Here is a 16440-nt window from a genome sequence, read left to right on the forward strand (position 1 = left end):
AAACAAATCAAACCCTCTTTCCTTGCTATGGCAGTAGAAACCTTGATGCCTCTTTTTCTTTTTTTTCTTTGTTTTTTCCTATCCTAATGCATCCAAATCACAAAGAAAACACCTACACTAATTCAACCTAATTTTTCAAATCCAAAAAACCATAAACCTACTTGCTAAGGAGATTGAATACCCCTTCAAACTTCCTCGCTTCCTACCTATCTACCTCAAGCACTGGTTTGGGGAAAACCCTACTTTAATGCCTCGATTCGAAGCATGCAAGTACTCAAGGATTAAATCCGTTGGTCCCGACAATAGAACCAAAATATAGAGGGAAGCTCAAGCTCAACCACCAAGACCCATAGACTGCTTATTATTCAAGTATTTCAAGTAAGCACTAATGGCTACCTCTCACATAGCCGACATGCTATCCCTCTCTTCGAGTGTAGTGAGCTTACCTTGATGCCCGATTGAGTTGCTTCCTCTCTCAAGCACTCTGATAGCTCCATGATTCTTGATGCAAGCTCAAGCATCCTCAAACCTCCACCTCCAAGCTCCATCCTCCAAAGTCGCATGTGAGACAAGAGAAGAGAAGGGAAGAGAAGAGAAGAAGAAGAGAGGAGTTGGTGGAGAGCTTCATCTCCTTGATCCCTCACCCTCACACACTCAGTCCCTCACACTCACACTTCCTCCCTTACAAGGACACATAGGCAAGCAAAGAGAAGAGAAGGAGAGAAGAAGAAGAGCCCACTTTGCCACACACCAAAGAATGAGCTCTCATTCATCTTTTGAACTTTATATAAAATGCCCTAAATTCCATTTGGGTAGTCATCCCCTTTTTACATGGCTGACCACATCTACATTTACAATTTGCACAGGTTGTCAGAGCCCGGCGCTCTTATGACATGCACCTACCACCTGCATTGTGGAGTGGTGAGTATTGTCAGTGTAGTAATACATGGGTGGCTAGGTAGAGGCACCTTTACCCCCAACAACCTCCCACTTAAAGGAAAATTTGCACCACTTAGAAGTGAAAAGAAAAAGAAAAGACAGTACAATGTATACATGTACAATATAATGAGGAAAACGTCATCTCATCCAATGCCCATTAATCTCCTGAGGAAGGTAAATCGCTTAGTAGTGAGGCTTTTTGTGAGTAGATTTGTAGGAATTTTTTCAGTAGAGATCTTGAAAAGGTCAAAAAAATTGTCTTCCATGACCCCACATATAAAGTGATACCTCATCTCAATGTGTTTTAGCTTTGCATGGAAGACCAGATTCTTGGCTAGCTGAATAGCACTCATAGAATCCAAATGCAGCGTAGGTATCAAATCAATCCCAAGGTCATGAACCAAATGGCCCAACCATATGGCCTCCTTGCAAGCCTTAGTGGCTGCAACATACTTGGCCCCATTGGTAGAGAGAGTTATATACTTCTAAACCTTGGACATCCAAGAGACATCACCTTCAGCATAGGTGAATACATAGCCAGAAGTGGAGTTTCTATTATCTACATGTCCTACATAATCATAGTGTGTGTACCCCACAACTTTTGTATCCTGGTTCATAGAAAATACACATATCTGATGTGTCCTTCAGGTATCTCATGATACCCTTCACGATATCCCAATGTTTCTTGTCAGGTGTAGCCATATAGCGTGCATTGCAAAGCCAATATCTGGACGAGTGGCTATCATGGCATAAATCAAACTGCCCACGGCTGATGCATAAGGAATCTCGGCCATCTCGGCCCTTTGCTCATCTGTCTGTGAAAAATCGGCCTATGAAACCCCTCACATAAGAAGGTAATAGACAGCCAATAGGCTTGATGTACTGCATGCAAAAACACTCAAGGACTTTATGAATGTACTCCCTCTCTAAGTGGTAGAGTAGTCCTTGATGCTTGTCGTGCTTAATGCACATACCAAGAATGTGAGAGGCTTGTCCCAAATCCTTCATCTCAAAGCTCTTCTCTAGCTGAGATTTAAGAGCATTCATCTCATCATGAGCTTTCCCTACTATCAACATATCATCCACATAAAGTACCAAAATAAACAATGAGCCATCACGGGCTTTCTTCTTATAAAGACACGAATCCATAGCACTCCTACTGTAGCCCTATGACTGCATAAAGGCATCAAACTTATGATACCACTCCCCAGGTGCTTGCTTCAAGCCATAAAGACTTTTTTTTAACTTGCACACTAGGTGCTCCTTGCCAGGTTCTGCAAAGCCCTTGGGCTACTCCATGTAAATCTTATCATGCAAATTTGCATGCAAGAATGCAGTCTTGACATCCATCTGATACATGTTCAAGTCAAGCTGTGTGACTAAGCCCAAAACCAAGCATAGGGTAGTCATCTTGACCACATGAGAAAAGTCTTCAAAGTCAACTCCATGCTCCTATTTATAACTCTTAGCAACAAGTCTTGCCTTATAAGCCGGGTTGGGGTGCCTAGGGGTACTTTTCACAGCTTGTATACCCGTTTTCCATGGCAAAGCCTTCTTGTTATTTGGCAATGCAAGCAAATTCCAAATCATATTCTTATGCAAGGAATCTATCTCAGATTGTATAGCCCTCTTCCAGAAGTGATTGTCACCCCTATGCATAGCCTCGCCTCATCATAGGTGAGAGGCTCTCCAGCATATGTAACCAAGACATAATGCATTGAGGGCTCAAATCAATTAGGTGGACATCTAGCTCTAGTAGACCATCTCACTGCAGGCTCTGCTATATGTCTAGCATCCTATCGTCCAACACCTTATCCATGTGTACAAGCTGTTGCTGCAAGCTGACCATCTAGCTGTGCAGGTTGTATTAGAGCACCGGGCTCCTCCTGGAATATAACCCTGCGTATCTCCACCACCTTCTCAGGCTGCCTATGCATCTTATCTTCATGGAAGACTACATCATGGCTACTAATGAATTTTCACACCTTGGATCTCAGAGGTGGTAACCCATTTCCCCTGCATCTCCATAGCCAAGATCCAACTTATTACGCTTGTCCTTGGGCACATGGCAGAATACCTCACATCCAAAGACACATAAATGTGCATAAGACAGAGGTTTTCTAGCCCATATCTCTTCTACAACCTGGAAATCCAAACCATTGGAAGGTGATCTATTTATGATATGCATAGATGTACTGATTGCCTCAGCCCAACAACTCTGTGGTAGGCCTGCATGGCTAAGCATATTGCGTACATGCTCCTAGATGGTTCTATTGATTTGCTCAGCCAAACCATTCTGGGGTGGGGTATAGGGGGTAGTCAATTGATGCTTAATACCCCTCTCATCACATAGTTGCTTAAAGAAACGTGACACATGTTCTCCCCCATTGTCAATCTTAAGGCATTTTAGCCTATGCCCAGTTTGGTTCTCAACCAATGCAAGCCATCTCTGAAACACAGCCAACACATCAGACTTAAGCTGGGGTAATCCCAGACTTTACATGAAAAATTGTCAATGAATACCACAAAATACTTTGCACTACCCATAGACTGATAGGACATGGGCCCACAGACATCCGAATATACTAATTTAAGGGCTCACCCCTGCGTGTTCAACCAGACTTCTTATGCATATTCCTAGTCTATCTGCCATAAAGACAATGTTCACTTGAATCAAAACATGAATAGTCAAGGGGTGGTAAGTACTGCAAACCAAAAAGTGTTTGCATTCTTTTTAAAGACATATGGCCCAAATGGGCATGCCAAAGAGATACATGTGGGATGGAACTGACTGATAAAACATGGTCAACAAAGGACCCATCAACTACAAGAGGATAGAGGCTACCAGCCTTGGCACCTTTAGCAAGCACAAGTCTGCTATACCATGGGCGATCTTCCAGGTAGAATCCCCAAATGAAACATGAAATCCAGCATCATCAAGTTGCCCTTGCAGTCATAAGACTGCATGTAAGCATAGGTACATGACCTACATCCTATAACAGAAAAGTATTGCCAGTAGAGAATTGCAATCGTACATCCCCAATGCCAACAACAGCAAGCGACATGTCATCACCCAAGCAAATTGAACCAGAGATAGTGCGGTAGGAGTGAAACCATTAACGGCATGGTGTAACATGAAATGAAGCACCAGAATCCAAAATCCAGCACTGTGCATACATAGAGTGAATTTCAGTCAATGGTGTAGCATCACAAGAACTAGCTGCAAGTATGTACTCCCCATCAAAGTCATCAGTCTGCATGACATTTATCTCCTCAATTTTCACACTAGATTTTGCAAGCATAATGCTTCGATCAGAGGACTTTTCTTGTACTTTGTATTTTCCCTTCTCTTTGTACTTCTCATTGCGCAACTCATGACACTGTGGACATATGTGACCCTTCTTGCCGCAATGATGACATGTCACATTAGCATTTCTTCCACGAGACTTGTTTCACAACTTACCACACAAATTAGACCTAGACTTCTACAAGTCTCTCCCACATCCATACCCACTGTCATTCTTTCCAATACCATCTTTGCCTCTAATAGTCAAAGCACGCGACACACAAGAGGTATCCGGGTTCTTACAGTTCATCTCTTCCTGCAGAAGAGTACTCTCTATATCAAGCAAGTTCAAAATAGTAGCAAAAGCACATAAGGCAGCGTGGAATACATCCCATGACTCACTCAGATTCCCAAGCAAAAACAATGGAGTAACCTCATCATTAAAGGAACTGGCTCAAATGAGCAAAGATTGTCATATTCTTCTTCATGCGCAGGTCCATAAGCTACTTCAGCCAATACATCTGCCTTGTTGGACTTTTCTTATCATAGAGGTTCTTAATTTTATCCCAAAGTTTCCAAGCACTCTATTCTTCCTCAACCACATTGTAATGCACCTGTGCAACGAGAGACAAGATGAGGGTGGACTTGCATAACTCATCAAGATCATCCCATTCGTCATCAATCATAGTTTCAGGCTGCTCACCATGCATCCTTAGTGGCTTTATCTGCAATTTTTGCACCAATACCCGCCAAACGTGGCTATTCTAATAGGCATAATTTATACCATCAAGCTTAGTGATGTTGAAGATAGCATTGTCAATGGAAGAAGAAGCCATACTGCAGTCCAAAATAGTGCAGACAGTTCAAAACTGCTTGCTGTTTTCTGTTAGCAAAATATCACTAAAACCAAGGTAAAATGACTACGAACTAATAGCTAATGATGCTGCCCACTAAGTACCATCAAAAGTACATAAAATCAGGATAATTCAACATAAAAATTCCATGCCAGTCCATGCATAACTACTTGCTATAATAAATTATAGTCAGGTTCAATAAGAAAAAACTGTAGGCAAAATAAATACACCAAGTCAACCACTGAACTGTCAAAGCATAACCAGCATCAAGCGGGCATAAATCAGCATGTGACAGCCATACAGACATCAAGCAAACACCCAAGCATGCCAAATGAGTCAGTCAATAAGGCAGCACACCCCCTGTGTAATAGGGCAAATTGTACACAACACTAGCAAGACCTGACACAAAGAGGTGTATGCTCAGGGAATGCAAAGCCCAAATCAGCCCAAGTACATATGTGAGGACCATATCATATCAGCCATGCAACATCCAAGTAAAGATCCCAGTCTCAAGTATCGGAATGCTCAAGTAGCATGAACCACCTGCTCAATGTCTGTCAAGTATATCAAGATGCTCCCACTAGCACAAAATCCATAAATATCAAGTAAATAAGCTCAACAAGGGCATATGATAGCACCAATGCCAGAAGATCGAAGATCAAGCATCAATAAGACCTCATGAGCATACTGACCATGTAGCATATGCACATAACATCCATAGACATCAAGTACAACCAAACTGGAACTCTGGCAAGCCAAGAAATAGCCAAAGTAAGCTCCGAGCAATCAGATGTCAAGCCAAAGCAAGGCTCAGTAGCATCGAACTCCAAACAATGTAATGGGCATGTAGTAGTGGCATAGGCCAAGCATATCAAGACCAATCAGAGATAAGAAAAGTACATGCCATAAGTACATCCGAGATGAAGATCCAAATGCTATGTGAAGCAATCTCAAGCTCAACTAATGATTTGAGAGCAAATCCAAGCTCTATGTGGATCCCCAAGAGTCACTACATCAATGTATACATCCAAGACATAGCCCAAATGCAATAGGCATATCCAAACATAAGAAAAAGAGCTTCAGACCTGAATATTCTAGTAGCAAATAAACATCCAAAACTGAGCAAACACTGGCTCAATCTAAGATCAAAACCATAGACAAACTATAGGCATACTTTCCCATATGTATAGGCACCAACAGGGCATAATCGAGCATCAAATGACTATGTAGCATGAGCATTAAGTGTAATGATAGGGGGCTGCTCTATTTTGGGCTGCATGTGGACTATGTAAAATAGTCAATGACTAAGAAAATTCAGCCCCAAAAGCATCTCATATCATAGGTATACATTCCCCTAGCATTCGGGGAGCATTCAAGACCAATCGAGCAACCAATGTCAATGCCAACCAAGCATAAACATAAAGTACTGATGTAACACTATTTGTGGCTGCCTATGACTATGGAAAACAGTCCTAGATTGAGGTAAATTAGTCCACAAATCAATGCCAATGATAACCACCAATGTTGAGCGTCAAGGGGGTGTTCCCAAGTGCCAAATGAAGTGTTTTCAAGCTACCAATGAGTGCCAAGGGAGGGCTGAAGTAAAAACCAAATTTTTTGCAGGACTTCAAGCTGGCCCAAACTAATTTGGGGCTTGTGGAAGGGTGGGGCAAGGTCAAGGTAAGGTTGGGGGAGTATTCAAGGAACCCCAAGAGCTCCCTCTTAAAGGGAAAAGTAGGTACTCGAGAAGCCGAAGAGTGATCGGAGCTCAAAGGAGTCAGATATAGCTGCTAGGAAGGAGACCCAATGAGTGTAGGTAATCATTAGGAAGCTGAAGATGCCATGAACCAAGCTTGAGTAGTCATGAGTCCATGCTCTGATACTAGTTGAAAGGTGAGAAGGATGGAAGCTTGCTTGGAAGAGCTATGGCGAGAGAGCAAGAGCAAGAGCAAGAAAGAGAGAGAGAGAGAGAGACCAAATGGGAACTCCAACAGCCACAATGTGTGAGCGGGCCTTCCTTTATTCAAACTATCACTAAAAGAATAAAGAATAAAGTGATAGTGATAGGCACCCATAGCTGAAGTGTGCAGTGGTGGATACTATCATTGTAGTAATACAGGGCGGGTAGGCAGAGGCGCCTTTACCCCCAACAAATATCACCTACTCCCATATGAGCTTGGAAGTGGTCCTAGAGTTATTTTTTCTTGTAGCTCGTGCTTCTACCCATTTTGTTAGATAGTTGGTGGCCACAATGATGTATTTGGCTTGTGAATACTCTACTGTGGGACTAATGGGTCACATAAGTCAATCCCCCATTTCTCGAAGGATTTTTGTGAGATAATTGGGTTTAGCTCCATGTGATCTTTACGAATAGGGAATTTAGCTTATTGAAACTCATCACAATGCTTCACAAATCATGCTACATCTCGAAAGAGAGTAGGCCATCATAGTTGGGATTGTAGCACTTTATGGGATGTCATGTCTCTGTTGAAATGTCCTCCTACGATTCCCCCGTGTGCCTGTGTTAGCACGTCATGCATCTCATGCTTACACATGCATCTGCATAGTAACCTGTCTTGCCCCAGCCTATAAAGTTGGCCTACTATCAATTGTTGATAGGGTTAGATCTTCAGGATGATCTACCTAAGTCAGGCCTTTTCTATCGGTCATTCTGGTAGTCCATGCTCAAGCACTTGAACTATGTCATTTGCTCAATATGGCATCATGTCAGCTCTAAAAAAATCCTTTTCGCTAGATAAGCAGAATAGATGCGCATCTGGCACTTCACCCACAATGCCTTGTCCAACAGCTTCTCTCGTAGGGGTATGAGACAGATGGTCAGCCATGTAATGCTGCTTCCCTTTACGTACTACCACAGAGAAGTAAAATTCTAAAAGCACAAGTAGTCATCAAGTGATGCGTTCTGTAGCATAGGTTTTATTAACAAGATATAACATGGCTTGATGGTCAACAAAGAAGGTAAATGGCGTAGCCAAAAGATAATGCCAACATTTCTTTATAACAAATACCATGACCAACCCCTCTCTCTCGGTTATTAAGTAATTCATTTCGGTCTTGGTGAGTTGCCTGCTAGCAAAGCTCACTCGGTAGTCTAGGTTGTATTCACTAGGTTGGCACAACAAAGCTCCTACGGCAAATTTGGAAGTGTAAATGTGCACATGGAACATGAGTGTCCAATTTAGGGCTCATAGAATTGGTGCCATGGTTAGAGCATTTTTTAGTTCCTCATATGCACGTTGGTATTCCTCGGCCCATTCGAATATGATCAACAGCTTGCATAGAGGTCTAGAAATCAATGCATAGTTCAACACGAACCGTCGGTAATACCCTGTATGTCCCAAAAAGCATTGAATGTCTTTGTAATTAGTTGGTAATGGAAGGTCAATGATGACCCTGATCTTTGAGAAATTTGTGGCAATGTCGTTGTTTGATGCTAGTGTCCTAGGATGTATCCATGCTTCACCCCAAATTGGCACTTCAAGGGATTCAACAAGAGACGATACAATGGACACCGTTCAAAGACCACTTAGATTCTGTCTAAGTGTTTCCTCCAAGTAGAGTGAACACACAAGTCATCCAGAAAAACCTCTAGCTCCTTACTAAGCATGTCCTTGAGTATAGTGCACATCAGCATTGGAAGGTAGTTGGTGTGTTGGTCAACCCAAAGAGCATAACTATATAGGCAACGATGCCCCATTCAGTGGAGAACACGATCTTATGCCTATCGTTAGGATGCACTTGCACATGATTGCATCCAGAGAAGCCATCTAAGAAATTGTAGGCCTCTTTTCCAGCTACTCTATTGAGCATGTGCTCGGTGTATGGCAATGGATAGTTATCTCTCTTTGTTGTCGCGTTTACCTTCTTGTAATTGACACACACTCTAATCTTTCCATTCTTATTTGACATGATGACTATAGGTAAAACCCAATCCATGTGCTCAATTTTGTACATGAATCCTACTCTCACTAGCTTATCAAATTCTTCCTTGATAGCATGGGCATGCTTTGGATTCATGGGATACGGTCGCTACTTGACCGGTGTTGCGTCAGGTGTCATGGGTATGTTGTGAGTCACCACACTTCGGTCTACCCCTTTGAGCTCTTTTAAGGACCGAGCAAATATTTTTATATACTCTTGCAAGAGAGTAATGAGACTTGCTTCATCTTACTCAGTCAAGTCATCAGCTATAAATATAGGTCGTGGGGTGTCCCCTTCTCTGGCTAAATTGACCTCTTTGACCTTAGTGGGTCCCTCGATTGGTTTGCTTGCTTGCCCTTGTCATTTGGCTCCCAGCAAGATCACCAGCCTATCTCCCTTTTGAACTTTGTGAATCGCTTTGGCAAGTCTTGCAGTTTTCACTGCTCTTCTGTTTGTGTTTCTTTAGGTAGCTTCCGTTGTTCCTTCCTTAACCTTCGATGTCTTAGGTGGATAGGTAGATCCCCCTTAGTGTGTATAGTCTTGGGAGGTCGAGGTATCCCAAGATCATTATCTGAGCTGACTTTCAACTCAAAATAAAACTCTCCATCTTCATTAGAATAGGGGCTCTCTCCTGGTGGTCGTAGCTCAAAAGGTGAGTCCATTCGAAGCAATGGTGCATCACTTGATTGGATTAGGCCTTGCTTGCTCGTAGTCAATTGTGCCTATGTGCTCCAACTAAGTTCGATCACAATCCTTGTGTTTGACTCCTTTCTCTACTCTTAAGGACACTTTGCTTGCGTGGTCTGGAGTCTACTCATATTTGTTCGATTATATGCCCCTAGTGTTGTATTCTATAGTATCGATTTTCCTTTTTCTCTCATCACTGAAGGAACACCAATCCTCGTATTCATCGTCACATTTGTCTTTGTCTGATTGCTCATCATTCTCCAAGTTCTAATATATCTCCTCTTGCTTGTTGAGGATTAAAGCCCAATTGTACCTCAAGTTTAAATCGTGCACCTTGGACCATCACCATTCAGCTCATCTAAGAGATCTTGGAGAGGCTTGAGATTCATTGCTAGATTGCCATCCAACTTGTATGTTAGATATCCTAGGATCTTCAAGAGCTCTCGTCTATTGTTCGGGACTTAGAATGTAATGGGGTTGGGTCTTTCGAGTAGGCTTCCAACCATCATGCAGACTGATACTAAGAGTGTATCCTTGGGCACTTGCCATTTGCCTTGATGACTTTCTCATACTCCTCATTTTCCTAGAACGGCAGGTCAATGGTAGCAAAAACATGTATCAAGTCTCGCTCATCCTTTGGGCACATGATATACTTGGTAAGGGCCCCATAGGATCTAATAATTTGTCCATCACCCTTCAGCATGGTGGAGATGACATCTAGTTCAACGGGCGTAGTCTTTCAAGTGTCCATCTCTACTCTTACAACCTTCATTCGATTGCCTAAAAAGATGAGACCTTGCCCAAACTTCTATGACTCTCACATTGCGCATCCTGGGTCAGCCTAGCAGGATGTTGTAGTCCAGTCCCTTCATGACTATAAAGCCAACAGAGAATTGGATTCCTATGATCTTCAGTGGCCAATTTTTCAACTCGAATGGTCTCACCTTCATTCCGTTAGCTAGTGTGATGTTGAACCTAGCAGTCTTGATCGGTGGGTTACTCCAAGTTTGGAGTACTGCATGGCTTAGCACACTCACTCTTGCCCCTGTGTCTACGATTCGCTTTCTTGTGACATCCCCAAGAGCTAAGATTAGCAGGATTGCATGAATTTTTGTGCCTTTCCAAAAAGCATTGACGTGCAAGGATTTAGCCATGGAGTGCAGTGTCAGACTCGTTATTTGCTTTTCTGCGTTGTGCTCAAGCAAGTTTGTGGGGTAACTGGCTCATCTGATTCCTTGATCCACTGTTTCAGCTCGTGCCATAGTGTTGGATGTTGCCTAAGTAGGTCGCCTAAGCTTAGAGTCACAAGGATGGTCACTAGTGTATTAAGGAGGTTTCTAGCTGCTTGCCTTTCTCCTAACTCTGTGGTTCTTGGCCAATGGCCTTGACTAGTTTGCTAGCCCAGAGCATTCAGACTTTGTCTAGGTGGCCCTAGTTGTGGTGCCATCAGCTCCCTTGATTTTGGTCATGGTTGGCATGCTTATTCGTCTTCTAGTATGGTCTAAGCATCTTTTAGGTGCTCGTGGGCCTCCTTCACCCACTCTTTCACCTTCTTGATGGCTTTGAGTTAGTGCTCTGGGTTGGGATACTCCCCTCGACCTTAGCACTTCCCTTTTCGATCATCCAACATTTCTTCCTTTGCGTCAATGATTTTCTTCCAACAAGCAGTGTTGTGGAACTTTCAGTTTTGAGGGTGACCTTAGCATCTGGCATTTTATTCCTTCATCTCCGAATCTTCTTTCCAACTGAGGTTGCATCAAGGTTGCTAGGCTGTGGCAATGATATACCGGTCTACTTTGTCTGGCGTGGGTCACGACATGCAATGGGATAGGCATGGCCTCCCCATCAAGTGTCTCGACAATGAACAACCCCAGTGGAACCAATGGCTCATTTGCGGAACCAGAGGATGGCCTCCATCTAGGGCAATCGACAAAGAGATGAGTGATTCCACACTCAGTGCATCTTAGGTTAGCTTTATCTCTATTTGTTTGCTCCCTCTCGGGGTAGTGTGAAGAAATGTGTCCTGGGTGACCGCAAGTCCAATACACAATTGGCTCTTGGATTTGTGCTCATAGGCCTTTGCTCCTCCCTCTACCTAATGCCATCATTGGTACTAATCGATAGTCCATAAGTACTATGTTGCCTTCTTCATTGTATGATATATATAGGTTTACATAAGACTTGTTGCTTTGCTAGGCTCGTCCACATAGTGGACTAGAGTATCACTTTTGGTGGATGGGTGACATAGGGTCCAGGTGGTCCAAGGATATTTGTAGTATTTATCTCCATTCTAGGGATGGACGGCTTAGTGTCATTAGGCATAGGGAGGGCCAATGGGGCTCCCCTTCCAAAGAAATTCGGTGGCATGTTTGCAAGGTAGGGTTGACCGTAAGGTTGCGGGTATGGGAGTCTTTGAGGTAGTTGACAATGCATGGAGTCATGGCTAAACCTACCACAATTAGTGCAAGGTTGTGAAATGGGTCCTGAAAATTGGTTGGCAAGTGGTTTCTACCACAATGAACGCATTGGACTTGTGGGCGCATTGGTCATCTCATCATCTCCTATAGTTTGGCTATGTCCATCCTAATCTTTTCTAGCTCTTGTCCCAAATCAGTGCCCTTCCCTTTGTCTTGTGCACTTGGGCCTACTCTCTCACTCAGTGTTGAGGCCCTCTCAGAACTCCTGGCATTGGACTCTTCTCAATTTGAGTCTCTAAAGCTTCTTTCCTTGAGCTAGTCATCTACTCTAATAGCTTCTTCAAAGACCCTTGCCAGTGCCTCTCGCTGCAAGCTCAAGTTTCCAGCCAAGGCTTTGTAGAGCTCTTCACTTTGTATTCCATTGATGAATACTATGGATATTGCTCTTTCAGTTGGTCTCTCGCCCATAAGGATTCTCTTGAAGAGACTCCTCACATGGGTCACATAATGTCGAATATCCTCTTTCTCTCTTTGCTTGATGTTCATGTGTCATACTAGTAGGTTATCAGAGTACCTAGGTTCAAAAAATCTCTTAATGAATAGATTTTTCAATCCATTGAAATTAGCATGCTCTGCACCATCCAAACTTGTATACCATGTCTGGCCCTTGAAGACTTGAGATTTTCTTTTGAATTAGGCCTTTAGCCTGAGGTAATGGTTGTTCTAGGCCACACGTTTCATTGAAATACTCTTGACTTGAGACGAAAAGGCATTTTACACAATTCCAATTTCAAAATTTGTGAACTAATGGACATGTGGTATCTTGCCCAGTCAAGCTAAATGTAGGAAAAGGATATTTCCTTCGAAGCAAGGAATCTTTAGCCACTAGTGCAGATGTGAGCATGACTAGATAGTTTGCTATTGGTTTCTACTTTGCCTACTTGGCTGGCAGAGAAGGTGGTGGTCACAACGAAGCACAATGATGATGAGAAATATATCTAGGAGTCATAGGCAAGTGGATCTTTCACTGTTACCTATGACACGGGTGGACTGCTTGGAATTGGGAGTCATATCAAGTGGATCTTCCATTGTTACCCATGACATAGGTGGATCACTTGGAAGGGGTACAAAGATCACCCTCTATTTGAAGGAAGACTAGCATGAATACTTGAAGGAGTACTACTTTGGTGGCTCCTTGTGAATCAAGGTTTTCAATCCTTGAGCAATGGAAGGCTTAGGAAGCCAAAGCTCAATTGTGATGTCCTAATAAAGCCATATTGAACTTTTTCCTAATATGTGTGTAGATATTGTTTGGAAATGATTTTTAGGTTATTTTAAGTGTTTTGAAAATTTTTGGTGATGGAATTTTTTTTTGTAAAAAATTTTCAAACTTGGGTGACCTATTTTCAATCCTAATTTGTGAAGCAAAATTTGGTCAAAATTCCTCTCACAAAGTTTGAAGAGGAAATTGAGGAGAATATTTTGTTGTCTCACAAGTTGTCTAATTATTCATTATTTTGGAGATATGAGCCCTCAAATAAAAAATAAAAATTTTCAATACTTCAAAAACATGTCGTGCTATTTGTGCTTTCTTTTCATTTTTGGCAGGTTTGCATGTGTGAGTACTAATTTGGGAAAATCACATCAATTTTGGTACACACTTTTCTTGAGAAATGCACAGTTATTGGAAAAGCCTATTCCAAATGCATGAAGACATTTTGGTAGAAAAGATGAATGAACAATTATCCCCATCATCTTCTTATTTCAAAATCTGAGGTTGAGAGTATGAATGTGATTGTGAGCAAAAGTGAGATTGCAATTCTTTTCATGACATGAAATCAACTCAAAGTTGGTTAGGAGGTTCGAGCTTTGCATTGGGGTACAAGTTATGATTGTGCTATTTGTTGCTCTTCTTTTTTCTTCAAACTATAATACAGATTTCTATTTCTCTCTTTCTACTTATGTCTCCCAATTGAAAATTGTGTTGATTTTTATCAAACTATGACTAGTCATGTTACATGAATCTTACCATGGAATTTTGATAAGCATTCAATTGTTGTAACCAATGTACATTTTGGGACCTGTAAATCTGTGTAAGTTGTCCACAACATAGAGATATGGTAGTCATTTTGTTCCTTGGGTTGCCAAGAAAGTCTTAAACCAAGCCATACATGGTGAATAACAAAGATGAAGAAGAGAAGTAGGGCTCTTTCCTAAATCCTCCATAGAAGCTCAAAGAATTTTTTATTGAAAAGTAAAGTGGAAACCCTACTTTTAAAAAAGTAGCGTCTTCTTGGTTGCCACTAACCCTAGCTAGACTAAGAACCTCCAAAAAGGGTCTCTTCTGGGCCACGAACTAGTAAAATATCCAAGAGTCAGATATTTCTTTTTTAGATATTCTCTAAGAACTCCTAAAATAGTCAAGATGACCTACTATAGAGAACCTCAAGTACTAGTCACAGTTTGAACTATACCAAGTCTTGTAACTAAGTCTTACACTCAAGTTATCGTGTATGATGCTAGATAACTAGATCTAAGCTTGTAAATGACCTTGCCAATGGATATAAAACAATTCAATCAACTAGCCATAGCCATTCCATAATTGAACTTGTATTAAAACTACAACACAATGAAGTCATAACTAGAATGAATCAAAGGTACAATGAGAATCATGTAATTCTGTTGTAAGAAATCTACCTCTTGCAATGGTGGGCATTGAGTATACACCCTCAATGTTGGCGAGGAAGGTAGAAACCCTCAAGCTTCAAAAAATGGAGAAATTTTGCAAATGAGTAAAAGATGATAAGATGTTTACATATTGGCACCTCATGGAGTCCCTTTATAGAAGCCCTCTATATCACATGCATTCAAAGGACAGTTTTAAACCCCCTTTTAACATTTTTGCACCATTTTATATATCCCTTGCATGAATTTTGGAGGCAATAGTTATATCCCTTCTATAAATCTGAAATTCAAAGAGTGTGCATTTTCATGGCCCCTTTTATATAATTCAAATCAAAGCATGTTGGTGCAATACTTTAGCCATGGAATTTTCATGATGACTTAAGATGGATATTCTCTCTCTCCAATAGAAGCTATATGTAATAATGACTAACTAAGAAGGAGAAGATTGAATATAAAGGATAGAAATATAACAAAAACGGTAGTAGATCGACCTGCATAAAATGAATGACTGAGAAGGAGGAGCCTAAATATAAATGATAGAAATATAACACAAATGGTAGTTAGATCAACTTGCATAAAATTCTCAAATAAACATCATAATGGTCACAATAAAATGTCTAACGTACCTAGAAATTTCAGGCATGAGCTAGACTCACACGAGTTAATTAGACTGCTAACACCCTCTCTTAGATCATGGGTGATCTGATACAATGATAATGACTGCTCATAGTCCATACGACAAAGACCACCAAAATAAGACTATGGATACCCAAGTAGTGGGTGATGAAGCCACAACCAAGGTGCCTCAAAGAGAACCTAAGTGTTGATGTCAAGCATCCATCGTGTCAAAGATGCCTATAAACATAGATGACCATGGATTTCTTGCCTTTGGCCAAGACAACCAAAGTATCACCTCATATGAGATGGAACTAGGAGCCAATACTACTCTCTATCAAATAATAGCCCATCATGAACTTGGATGTCATTCCTAACTCCAAAATTTCAAAACTTTTCAGAATTTAGTTTATGTGCCATGGATGTCCCTCTCTAGAACCTATGCACCTATATACCTCTACAGATGAGGCATACCTACCACATCTCACCACCCCCTCACACTCCCTCTATTACATTGGAGAGTTTTAAGGGATGAGTGCATCACTAATACTATAAAGTAGGAGGGGCCACCAAGCCCTTTTCACAATCTGAAGAAGATGATCATGGTTGGCCCTTGGCCTTGGCCTTGGCCAACGATCTAAGTCAAGAGTTTGGGAAAGAGGATGATTGATCAAAGAAGTCAGGATTTTGCTTCATCTTCATCTCCACCTTCCTCAAAGCTACTAAGTCTTTGCAATCCTTGCACAAATGTCCCTTCTTACAACAATGATAACACTGGATTGGGCCTTCAATTCTTCTTCCTATCACCCCTCTCTAAAGTTATAAAGGCCTCACTAGATCCACTGGACCAGGAGGGAAGCCTTCTTATAACCACAAAGATGTCTCATGCTCAACAACATTGAGGACATATGTTGAAAACTGACGAGTGTCGATGTTGTCTAATCCCGCAAAGCATTGGACACTCTATTAAACTCTAGAGGGAGATTATAGAGCACACTCCCCACAAGATGAGCCT

The sequence above is a fragment of the Lygodium microphyllum genome, chromosome 7 (assembly GCF_053477565.2).
Source record: "Lygodium microphyllum isolate KBCC chromosome 7, Lygodium_microphyllum_v1.1.10, whole genome shotgun sequence".
NCBI classification, from domain to species: Eukaryota; Viridiplantae; Streptophyta; class Polypodiopsida; order Schizaeales; family Lygodiaceae; genus Lygodium; species Lygodium microphyllum.